Source organism: Bidens hawaiensis, unplaced genomic scaffold (genome assembly GCF_021521415.1).
Source record: "Bidens hawaiensis isolate Kalapana, Puna unplaced genomic scaffold, B.hawaiensis_p1.1 tig00023456_1, whole genome shotgun sequence".
In the NCBI taxonomy this organism is placed as follows: Eukaryota; Viridiplantae; Streptophyta; class Magnoliopsida; order Asterales; family Asteraceae; genus Bidens; species Bidens hawaiensis.
The window spans coordinates 58,986-72,143 of record NW_027493689.1 but is presented as its reverse complement, the minus strand read 5'-3'; the positions used below and the strand labels follow the sequence as shown (position 1 = coordinate 72,143).

The window sequence follows — 13,158 nt, the reverse complement described above, 5'->3', positions numbered from 1 at the left end:
TTCTTTGCTTTATGATTTAGGCAATACATCTTGACTTGTGAATTTTACACTTTTCGTATTATATATATGCAAAAACTATATGAATTATCAACAACATTATTATTGACAAAATATATTATTTTCAACGTGCTGCAGGTTGAAGTTTAATGATCGAAGAATAGAATAGTTGGACCATTAGGTTATAAGAGATGAAAATTCAAAGTTCATTGTATTAATATTTGATTGTGTATTTGTGATGTATTGAAATGAATTAAATATATTTATTGTCGCTTTAATAGCATTACGAGCTTATGAGTGATCTGTACGTCACACCCGGGCGTATTCCGCTTTAGCCGGGGTGTTACAATCAAACTATCGAGATCAACACTTTGCTCGATTGAGGCTACGAGTTGAAAGTACTTATCTGGAATCGCATCCAGCAACTTTTTCACCAAGACATCTTGCTCGAACACGTGACCTAGACTTGTTGCCTTTGAAACCATACTTGTTATTTTTCCTACAAACTCGTCAACAGTCTCGTTTTCCGTCATCTTGAGTTTCTCAAATTCACTTTTCAACGTTAGTAGTCGAGCCTTTTGAACTCACTCGGCCCCAACATACTGTGCCTTCAAAGCCGTCCATATATCTCGGGCATTCTTGAATTGAGAAATCTGAAGAAGAATTTCACCATCCACCACTTGAAACAAAAACGATCTTGTCGTTTTATTCTTCTTCGCATCAATAACCGCACCCTCTTCTGGTTGAACAACTTCCCATAGGTCTTGATCATCCAATATCGCTTCCACCACAATCGCCCATGTAATGTAATTAGTTCCATTCAACTTGGAACCTATACTGATATCCCCCCACTCGCTTTGGGTTGAATTACCGGTCTTTCTTCGTCACTTGTCATTGACGTCGAACCCCTTTGCTCCACTTCTTTGAAACAAATACAAGCCAATCAATTCCGAACAACTTTTCAGAACCGAACCAACTTGCTCACAAAATTAAATCAAACCTCGGTTAAAACCTAACTCGTTTAACCCAGTAAAATACGACTTTAAATTGAACCGTCTTTTTCAACCCAAATAAAAACCTGGCAATAATGGTTAAACCTTCTCGTATAACCGATAAAGAAAAATAAATCAGACCACCACCTTTTGACTTTTTTTTTTCAATCATACAACCAATCAAAATTAACTTATTTTCTCCTTGTTGTGCGTTAACTCAAGAACCACGTAACTAGAAACCAAAAAAGAAAACTTTCACAGAACCCCAATTTTCTTTCTTTGTTTTTTTTTTGTTCAATCGCAATACTGAGAACAAAACACGAACAACCTGTTAAATCTTAACTCTGATATTTCGATCGCTACTACCAGGCAAGAAAGAAAAACCGCCACAGATCCGCCTGACTTGTACGATCACGTGGACCTTGCTGTTGCCGGAACTAACTTTTCCGATGCAGTTCTGCCGCTGAATACTAATGACGTCACAGCTGGTAATCGATTGACGGGAATCGCCGGTAACTGTAACTCTCTTGGCTGCCGATTGCAGAAACCCGTTTCAGAACTCCGATCACCGTAACAGCCAGCTGCTGTTTACGTCTATATTCCGATCACCAGTTGCGACTTAGAACTTTAATCGCTGACTAACCGCCGTCACAGTACCCACGATTCGGAAACCCAACTTGGTTCCGATATGTTCCGGTGATAGCTCCTCCTCAAGCTACCGGTCACTGACGCCGATTATCGATTTCTTGAACTTGGCTCTGATACCAATTCAAGTCTCAGATCGATAATCAAGCACAAACTAAACGAATAACTCTCGTTTATATTAATCAGAAAATCTAACTCAAAAAACTGATTATAACTCTCAAACCCTAATTCGGTTTGACTTTTGATGAACCCTAACTCGGTTGCATCAACTTCACTTATTCTAATGTCTAACCATAACTCGGCTTATATAGACTAACCAAACTTGCTAGCTAATATATTACCAAATATATTAAACCCTGATAACTTTTGGGCTAGGGTTTACACCTGGGCTAGGCTTTACACTTGGGCTAAACAAATTGAGCCAACAGTCCTATTGTCATCATTCCACATACTTTTGAAAATGGATCATATATCTCGCTTTTGTGACAAGATTAAGTTATTTTAGTCATAAAATCCAAGATTAAGTTACGTTCGAAACAATACAATGCAGATATTATTTTAGAAATGCTGCGATCGTAACAGCCTCGAAGCCAAAGATGTACCCCCTTCTTCCACATCCAGCACTCTCCTCCCACACTTATTATTTACAAATTCCGGGTAAGTTTACCAAAAACAAAATGTTCTGTTTAATAAAAGTTCGACAACATAACTGTTATAAATATAGCATATCCGTAATACTCTTTTAACAAGCACATACACAGATATACTAATGGTGAGAAGTTGGGCCTTAATTCTTTGCAACATGCTACAGTAATTTGTCCTAAAATAATTATCAACTAAACGAAAAAACATATAGTGTTCAATAAAAATGTAGTTATTACAATTTTTATTTACTAGACTGAGAATTTTACAGACTATTAAAATTTGTTTCTAAGTTTTGTAAATGTAGTTTTAATTAGACAATACCATTACAATTGCTACTGTGGTACGCATATTAAAATTAATCGTAGGTAAGTTGCTGGGCCGGCCTGGAGGAGGGGTAAGGTGGGCGGTCGCCCCAGGGGCCAAAAATGTTTGTCTATGAAAGATAAGTGTTTGGGTAATTCAAATCCTAGATAGATTCTAAGAGTGATTTTTTTTAAAGGAAAAAATAGAAGTCTCATTTTCTATTTACTCACAACATATCCGGAATATATTTAGCAGTTCTTGGGGATGACCCTCGTAAGTTGAGTAGTAATTTCATTATTACAGTCAAGACTCGTGACTAGTTGACAATTAAGTTAACAAATACATCATAAACAAATGACTTTCATTTTCCACAAACCGTTACAAAAGTCGACCAGGATTTAATACAATCAAAACAAAATCACAAGAACAATAACGCTAATTAAGCATACATACAAAACACACATAGGCTTCGATAAATAATGTAATAAGTAGCCGATCCAAGAGCTAGCATACCATTACTTGGATCAGCCAGACAAACATGACTGAAAAGACTCAAACTTAAATATAGTATAACTTCGAATACGAGTGAAGTTACAGGCCATATGTATCCAATTTAATTAAGCACACTTGTAGCTACTTGGGACTTTCTTGCCACAAGCACTAAGAAGCAAGCTAAGAGAGGCAGGCACATTTAGATTGGTCCCCAAAACATTAGCTTTGATGGCAGTGCATAGGCAAATCGCTGCCTCAAGGTCAGCAAGGTCTTTGATGAGGGTGCAACACGGTTTAGTTGGTGGTGAACCTGCTTCAACTACACCTAAACTTAGCAAATTGGAACACACCCCAAGTTTCAAGGTGTCTTTTGGGCAAGTAGCCTCAGTTTTCTTTGGCTTTGGTTTCGGTTTTGGGGTAGGGCTGCCACAAGTCCCACAGCCACTCACCATGGCAAAAAAGAACAGATTGAGTGCTAGAAAGAGAACTAGTGCGGCATTGCCCTTAGAAGCCATCTTAAAGTGAGTTAATATAAGCCCTATAAATTTAGGTATGAATGTGTTTTTGAGGATGATTTGTGAATGTAGAGAAAGGGTTGAAGGGTTTATATAGGTGTAAAGCTTGGGTTTTGGCCCAGATATTCTGGCATCTAGAGGTACACATCAACATGTAAATCACCATCAGAGGTACACATTAACATGCAAATGGCCATGGCCTTGTTTGTAATAATGAGTAACCTATCTTTTCTTTATTAGAGATACAATAATTGTAATATTTCTTCAGACACATTGCTAGGATTATTGTATCTAAGTGTATGTTTGAGATTGCTAACATGGTGGACCAATAAAAAGACAAATGTTGATGATGATCATCATCATCATGATAATGATGAAGATAGCAATGAAAATGTTTAGTCTCAAATGTTTTATACCAATATACTTCATTACTATACCATGGACACCCTAATTGTGTACAAGGAGAAAGTACAAAACATAATATTAGGGAGATTATCTTTTTTGTTGAAATGAATAGAATAGAATGAATTATTGAATTCTTCCAAGCACTAGCTTCCATGGTTTCTTTTGTCTTGTTAAACCACTAAAACGAAAATCTTTCCGTATTAAATTAGCTTCTTCGTAGTGGGAAGTCCTCTGGTTTTCGATTTTCCTTTCAGATTCTTAAATTAGTTTAGTTTTTTGAAAAAGTATAGATGATAAGCACAAGTATGTATGTTGTGAAGGTTTTATTTGCATGTTAAGGGTAGTTTCAGAAATTGGTGTCTTTAACTACTCTTTAGTCTTACCTCATTTTGTGAGTGGAACTGAACGGTAATTATAACCTTTTTGCTTGGAACATCCTTGCTTATGTGCCCCGGCCAACCTCTAAATAGAGTTAAAGTTATGCCTGTTTCAAGTTGAAGTACAAACAGAATCAAAACTGAAATTTTTTTTTACCAGTTTTAGGAAACCGATTGGATTCAGTTCAGTTTTTGGTTTCGCTTAACGAATCATTTCAGTTATTAGTCAGTTTTCGGTTTTACATTTGGCTTTAAAATGTTTGTGCCTGAAATATATATATATATATATATATATATATATATATATATATATATATATATATATAATGAACTTGGAAGTGAAACTTTTGGTTAAGGTACTCATTACCTACTCTTCGATGAATTTGAGCCTAAAGGTTTTGCAAAAAATAATGAATTTGGGTTGTAAATTCAATAACAAACATTAAAACAAGATCGGTGAGGTTTTGGTTAGGTACGTACAGTTCGGTTTATTAAAAAACGATATCGGTTATTAGTTTGGGTTGGTTATTTTGTTTCACTTATGTTGATTATTCCTTTTCTTGTCTACTTTCATATGTCCAGTTGGTCCAAATTATATGGTCTCTTGAATCAACTTCGCGTCAGTTTGTAAGATGACTTGAGAGAAAATATCTTGATGGCATGCATGCCCTTATAGTTCAAGTCATCTCAGTCGTGCATCGTTAATTCATAGTTTTGTAACTTAGCTTTCAGTGCCATTAATGTTTTATGGTCTATGATTTTTTATTATTAAATTTCATCACATTGTAATAAGCAAGGTAGTTATTACATCGAAACAGAAGGCAAGCAGGCAACAATCACCACTTCTTTTTAATCTCTTTATTAACTATTAGTTCATCATTAACTTCATGTTATATTAGTACATTGGATATGATCATTATATAATATATTATAAATTGCTGGATTGCCTCGAGATTAATAAGTCAACCGCGGTCTCCATTCTGTACACGCAGTTTACTTCTTGTTCCCACCAATTCACTCGGTGATTGTGATTGATTTTGTTCATGTTTTGAAGCAAGTCATCCCACCTCACGAATTTGGTCCTTTCAATTTGTTGTCCAAATTTTATATTATTTCAATGGAAAAGAAGAGGCTAAAAGAATTTTGTATATTTGTTCACAAATCACAAGTTGTTGGTTTGTGGCATTATTTGTGGCACTCTGCAATCCAAAGAATTAAATGGACAAGAGAGGCGTGTGGTCCATGATGCTATGATTCGATGTTCATTCATTTCTTTGTTTCTTATCAATCTACTCGTATTTGTTAAGATTGAATTCCGTGTGTCGTTTAGTAGGGACTCCAGAACAACACAAAACGATGAGAAAATCTGAAACCCGAAACATTGATTATGAATGGGACAGGGTATCGAAGTACAAAACTGGATATGAGATTAGGTTATAAGTTTTTTATCAGAGTTTGGGACCGGTATGGTATTAGATGATACTTGATTACTAAAAATTGGTCTCATACCTGTTTACCGACATTAAACTAAAATATATTACTATAAAATATAATCTTAAAATTAATAATTTGAAATTGCTAAAAACTTGATATAATTAAAAAAAAGTCAAAAAAATCACATATAATTACATATAATAGAAGAATTTCGCTGACTGACGAATCCCTCAGTATTTCATCATGAAGCAGGTCCCGTCAATGATTGTATTTCGCTAAGCAAGGTGTGGGTAAGGCATCTACCTATTGAGTTTACTAAATGATCATTGAAGGGCAACATAGCTAGGAATTGACAGTGTTAGTGATAGGTACAAATGTTGCATCGCGGACACCTTTTGTAACCAAAACTGCGGTTGCAAATACCTCATATAGATGTTATAAGTTTGCAACCACTTTGCAACCGAATTTGTGGCCGGTTTGCAACAAAAGTGGTGGTTGCAAAACACAGTTTGTGACTAGTTTTGCGACCGGGAGTTATTTTGCGACTGGTTTAGCGACGGGAGTTATATTGCGACTGGTTTTAACGACTGAGATAACAGTTGCAAACTTACAATATTGTGAAACCCCCCCCCCCCCAGTTTTGCGACAGCTTTGTGACTGCCTCTCTCTGCTCCCTAGATTTTTGTAGCAAAGCCGTCGCAAGTTTATGATTTATTTTAAAAAATTGTTCCTTACTGATTTTTTTACAAATCTAATAAATTTTCCAGTAGTATACATATATATAGGATATATATAATTTAACTAAATATATCCAAATATATGAAAAATAGAATCTGCAAATTTCAAAAAGAAAACTAATGATACGAAGGTTTATTATGATATGGCAATTCTCAATTCTCTGTGGGCAGTGCATTATTTGGATCATGAGGATGCCACTTTGATTTTTTGTCATCTCTACAAGATAAGTAATTAAAGCTTTGATTATATTATTATCAGGAAATAATCTAAATTTCTTAGGATTGATCTTAGGTGGAATAATAGCAAATTAGCAATAGGGATGCCAATAATAACACTTTTTTTTAACATAAACTATCGTTCATTCATTCTTTGTCCTAAATCATGTTCGTATTGACCTTGACATGAACGGGTTGCTATCATCTATGTTCGTACTTTTGATCTTTGTTGCCTTGATCAACGTGCAGAAGACTCAAGTTTTCGACTTGCTTTCCTACTAGCTTCTCTCGCCAGCAGCACCAAGAGGTTATAATTCTCAGCAGGCTTCGAAGGCCTTTTTCTCCTGTGGGCCTGGCCCACTTAATTCCTTAAATGGTTTCTTTTAGCCTTCACGTAACTAGCCTGTTAAATCAGCCCACATGTAGTTCTCATAATTAATTCAAGCACAAAGTATATTAATGTGCTTTCAAACTCTCAAATAGTCCATTTGTTTGCATTCTCTCATCAATTAGCTAGCTAGTTATCGTTGTAAACCTGCATAATAACGACCACGACGACAACAACAACACTATAAAGTAATATCTATCTATACAATATATAATAAAAAGATTGCATGAGCAAATTAATACGCGTTGTCATTTTAATTTATACAAGTTATAATGCATATTGTATACTCCAAAAAGCAAGTGTAAAAGAGGAGCAAAGTTGTCTTTTTGAAATGCCCCAAAACTATGGGTGTTCACGGTCCGGTTTTCGCGGTTTTTAGGTCAAACCGTAACCAAACCATTACTAACGGTTTTTTATTTTCATAAACCAAAACCAAACCGTTGAACTCATAAACCGAACCAAACCGAACCATTAGTGACGGTTTGGTTCGGTTTGGTTTTGCGGTTTAGGCTCGTTGAACCTTTATACACCTTTATAGAAACATATACGAGTAAAGTTGTTCGTTGTTAGAGGATTTAACAAGATGTCAAATACAACCATACAATATTGAAAAAAAAAAAGAATAGAAAAAAGAAAAGGAAATAAGTGACAACGTTGTTTAGAAACGAAATAAAACACAAACTGTGCATTTTTATTTTATAAACAAGCTCTGTAATTAGTTTTTAGTGTTCTAAACTGGGAAGACGGTTGACTTAGAGAATGTAAAAAAAGGCTTGCCACTTTTGATTTACTTTAATCTAATAGAGTTAAATCATTAAATTATATACATATAAGAATTATTCAAAATTTTATTGTAATAAATTCTCATGGTCCGGTTCGATTTTATACGGTTGGTTTTCGATTTAAACCGTAAACCAAACCATTCGCTAGGGTTTGATATTACTGAAACCAACTGACCAAAATTTAAGTAAAAAAACTGACCGTGAAACCAAACCGATGACCGGTTTGGGCGGTTTCATGGTTTGAAACCGAACCGTGAACACCCCTACCCAAAACCAAAAACTTCTCATATATTGGGTTTATACATGGTTTTTAAACTTTGAATATATAATAATGCAGCGGAAACATGCATCTTAATATCTTATACATGTATATATCACAACCAAATCTATTACCACTTTTAAAACCTTTGCCCAAACATAAACATATCATTGTCTTATTAAGATACGAACGATTAAAAACATTTTACATGCAACATGGTTTTTAAACTTTATATATATAATATGGGGCGGAAACATATATCTTATATCCGTAGGTATTACAACCAAATCTATTACAACTTTCAAAACCTTTGACCAAACATAAACATATCATTGTCGTAATAAAATACGAGCAATTAAAAAAATTTTATATGCAACATAGTTTTTGAACTTTGTATATATATGCAAAAAATTTTATATGTAAATCATTTGGTTGGTTTCAACGAATATATTCATTTCTTTAAAAATAATAATACTAATAATAATAATAAAGTGGCGGAAACATACATCTCATACCCATAGGCATCACAAACATAAACATGTAATTGTCTTAATAAAATACAAACAATTAAAAACTTTTTACTCTTGACTTGGATGCCAGTTTCTTTAGTAGGATAACCTGCCTCAACACCAAGCACCAACCATTCCTTATATAAACATCAAGTGTACATGTCAACCTGATGTGTATACTAAAAATCAGCTATGATAAATGAGTTCTAAGTTCAAAACATTCATTCACAACAATCATTATCATAGTAATAACCCATCGCCCAAAGGCACAAAAAATAACATAACATTGAAGCTCATGTTTCCATACTTTTAACAGGTATAAACCCCCATTTATATGCGTCTAAGTTCAATACCCAAAACTTTTACCTTTTCCAGGTCATGATCCATCTAAGAATGACCATAGTCACTTGATGGACGCTGTTGTACAGCGTCCATCAATCCCACAAAGGCATTGTCGTATTTTACGGCATAGTTTACGTGCTCCTTTCCCAAGGGTAAATCTTCACTGGATTGTTAGTAATTAGCTATTAACATGACTTATAATGCACGTTATCTATCTCCATTTTGAAAACCATACGTTTTTCTTTGATCTTTTAAGCCAAGCAACTACTTCATCCAGGAGACCATTCGTTATACTTCTACCCGACAACTAAAGTCATTAAGTTGTTCCTCCAAAATCAATCTGTTAATCACTCCCTTTACCCAATTTACTAGAACTTTAGACAACATTTTGTTTATCGACATGATAAAGCTTATCGTTCAACATTCTAGTATCACGATCCAATTCGGTAAAATAAATATCCTAGAGCCAAAATATAGTGACACTCGTTAAAATCTTATTTCATATGTCACTACTAAAATAAATAAGCCTAGTATAAAAATTGGCACCGCTTCCATGTCAACTAACTAATGCTTAATTAGGCACTTGTCGTTGATGAGTATTTTTATCACAGAACGAATATACTTAGCGTGTTCCATCTTAACCTCTCAATAGCCCACAACAAAATATATGTCAAGATTATGAAATGCGGAGAACAATCTCCTTTGAGGAATGTGTCAAGTTTATCTTAAGTTTCAAACATGTGTTCATCATATATATGCCATTTCGAGTCTTAGGGAAGCCTGTTCCATGCTATTTTGGTCCACATAAGGTGCTTGCAAATGTAGGTCCAGTGCCATATAAGTTAGATTTGCCATATCGATCTCAAATTCACTTTTGGTGTTTCAATTTTTTTCGCATATATGCGAAAGTGAAAGGAATACCAACTATACTCAAGCAAATGTCTACCTAAAACATTAGAAAATGCACTTTTTCGTTCCTTTAACGTTTAACCATTCATAACTTTAAAACAAACTTTATTAGATAATACTCGCATGTTATAAAGATAGAGTAGCTGATGTGAATGCTCTGCAGGCTCTAAAATTTGAAGATGGAGAATGATATAGAGACTTCAATGTTGCGAATTAGGTGTGTTGATTTGTGAATGACAAGAAGATATTGCAAAGGCATATAGGAGTGCCAACCCATTTATGAAATGTTTTGAGTATGCTTAACATGTTTATTATAGCCGACCAGCGTATTTAACAGGTTTATAATTTAATTACAACTTATATATTAAGAGCTTGCCAACCTCACAAAATAAATGAGTTAAAACATAAGAGGCTAACTTGTTCACGTTACCCGTTTAACTAAAGATATGACAATTCAAAGATCTTCAACTTTATATTTAAAACCACAATGGCCCTTAAAGTTAGTGTAATTCAAAAGTTTTTTGTCTACATTTCTTTAAAATTAATTAGTAAGGTAATGTCAACCAAATCTAGAAACTTCACGCAACTAAATTGTTCAAATCTCATTAATTAGTATTCTTTTCCCTTTTTTGTTGTTAATAAAAGGCATGCAGTAAAGTATCAACTAAAACCAACTTTTTATATAACAAATAACTATATATAACTATAGCTATATATATAGAATCAAATACAAAGTGGCTGGCAGGTGCAAAATAAGAAATTAGAACGATAATCAATAACTAACATTTTAGGGGTGTCACATGTACACTACAGAAATTAGATGCCTGGTGGTGCAAAATATGAAAGATCCTTCTTGTTATTGTTGGCTTTTACTAGAGGTGAACAAACCGGTTTAAAACTTCAAACCGATTTGGGTTGAAACTGGTTCGTTTGATCAACAAAAGTCAAAACCAGTTTATGATCGGTTTCGGTTTGGGTTTTGATCGGTTTTGGTTCGGGTTTTGACCAATTTTGGCCGGCTTCGGTTCCGTGAACCGGTTTGGAACCGGTTTTGGTGGAGAAAATTACAAACCGGTTCTGAACCTATGGTTTAAATCGGTTCCAAACCGGTTTCTGCATAATCGGTTTCAAACCAGTACAATTTTGGTTCAATTTTCGAGTTGGTTTGGTTAACCGATTTATCGCCCACCTCTAACTTTTATGTAGTTTCACTATTTTCTTTCCATCATTTTTTTTGTACGTTATAATTACTAACAAAAACTTAATTTATAATATGGGGATTCAGTTATTTTAACTCGACAACAATGTTATTATATAAAATTATAAATTATATCAAATTTGTAAAAAAGTGAATATGTTGCATAATGTAAACATATATCACGTAATCATAAGCACTGGTTGCATAATTATTTATATAAGTTGCATAATATTTAATATTGTACGTGTTCATATACATTCGTTATTAGTTATATATGTAATGTAATGTCTATAGTTATTTGACATTGTACGTAATTTTGGCGTGATCGCAGTACCCCTTGCACAGTTGCACCAAGTCATCTGTCGATTCTTGGTGGCTTCACACATTTGAACGCTTAATCAATTTTCTACCATAATTCACCCGTGTGTGTACGTATATAGGCAATTATAATTTCTATTTTTTTATTAGAAAAAGGTGAGAGAAAAAGTGAAGAATGGTAGCCACAAGAAGAAGGCAACCCTGATGATCCCGTGGTTAAGATCATTGTCAAGTTAGTTGGATTTGATAAAAGCAACACTGACCAACATCTAAATGGCTTTAATACTTCACCCATGCCCCTCTCAAACAAGTAATTACAAATAAATTGGGGTCCAATTAAGTTACTGAATGGTACCATCAATTTCTTCCAAGAATGAAGAATCATATATATATATATATATAGGGTTTGGATCAAACACAAATGAAATTAACGTGCTAAACGTGAGAATCAAGTAGAGTAATTATATAATTACATCATAAAGTAATTACGTAATTACTCTATGGTGTAATTACATAATTACTCTACTTATATATATAATTACTCTACTTGATTCTCATGTTTAGCACGTTAATTTCATTTGTACATTAACCCTCCCCTATATATATATATATAGGGTTAGGTTATAATAAAAACCCACTTGAGTTGTGAAAACTCTAAAAACTCATTTTTAACCACATGTTTTAATTAAAGATTAAATCTTGTGGTTCACAATTAAAGTTAATAAAAAAAATATAAAAGTTAATTTATATTTTCTCTCTCCTGAAAACATATATAAAAATTAGTAAAAAAATGTAAAAAAATAGCAAAACATTTTCTTTTATGTTTTCAATGTTTTGTATTAAATGTAACAAAAAAAATGATATTACATAGGGTTTTCACAACTCAAGTAAGTTTTCATTATATACTTTACCTATGCACACACACTAGTTTGAGACCGTCTAATAAGAGGTAGTTCTTGAAATACAATATTAATAATTGATATATAAGAAACAATAAACCTATTAAACACTATTAATACACAGTCGTTATACAATAGTGTTTAAAACAGTTTTAAAGTAAAAGATTATTATAAATATCAATTAGTTGAAAAAAATGAAAATAAATATTAAATTAACAAATTTTGTTCAACCATACCCCTCTCAACCAAGTAATTTACAAATAAATTGGGTTCCAAGTTACTGAATGGTACCATCAATTTCTTCCAAGAATGAAGAATAAAACAAAATTATATTAAATGTTAACTTGTCTTAAGAGAACATGGCCTCTAGGAAAGAGAATCAACAAAAGAGCATGAGCCTATCTTCATCAAAGACCTACAAATCTAAAGGATGCAGGCACGAACGTACCGTTGTGGTACGGGAGTTGGTGAAATTTAGAAAACAAAAACGATATTTAGATCATAAGCTCGATCTCGTAATTCTCATTAACTCGAAAATTACAATACAATTAGGAAACATAATGTGACTCGGAGTCCGAAATTATGACCGACTTGTCAATATTGGTCCCTCAAGTTCACCGACGTGTGACTCGGAGTCCGAAATTACTTCCAACAGTTGGCTGCCCCCTGTGAATTTTTTTTAAGAATATAATTATACTGTAAAAGCCTCAACCAACCTAGCTTGTCAGTATATAGCGATAGTAAATTAAAACAATTTCCGATGGCCATATGAGAAAATTTCCTGTGTCTACATGTA

At 33.7% G+C, this 13,158-nt stretch overlaps 1 pseudogene; it reads right to left on the bottom strand.

The window, feature by feature from the left end:
- Nucleotides 1–3,060: 3,060 nt before the first annotated feature.
- LOC143567600 (14 kDa proline-rich protein DC2.15 pseudogene) lies at nt 3,061–3,756 on the bottom strand (annotated as a pseudogene).
- Between the last annotated feature and the right edge of the window lie 9,402 nt (nt 3,757–13,158).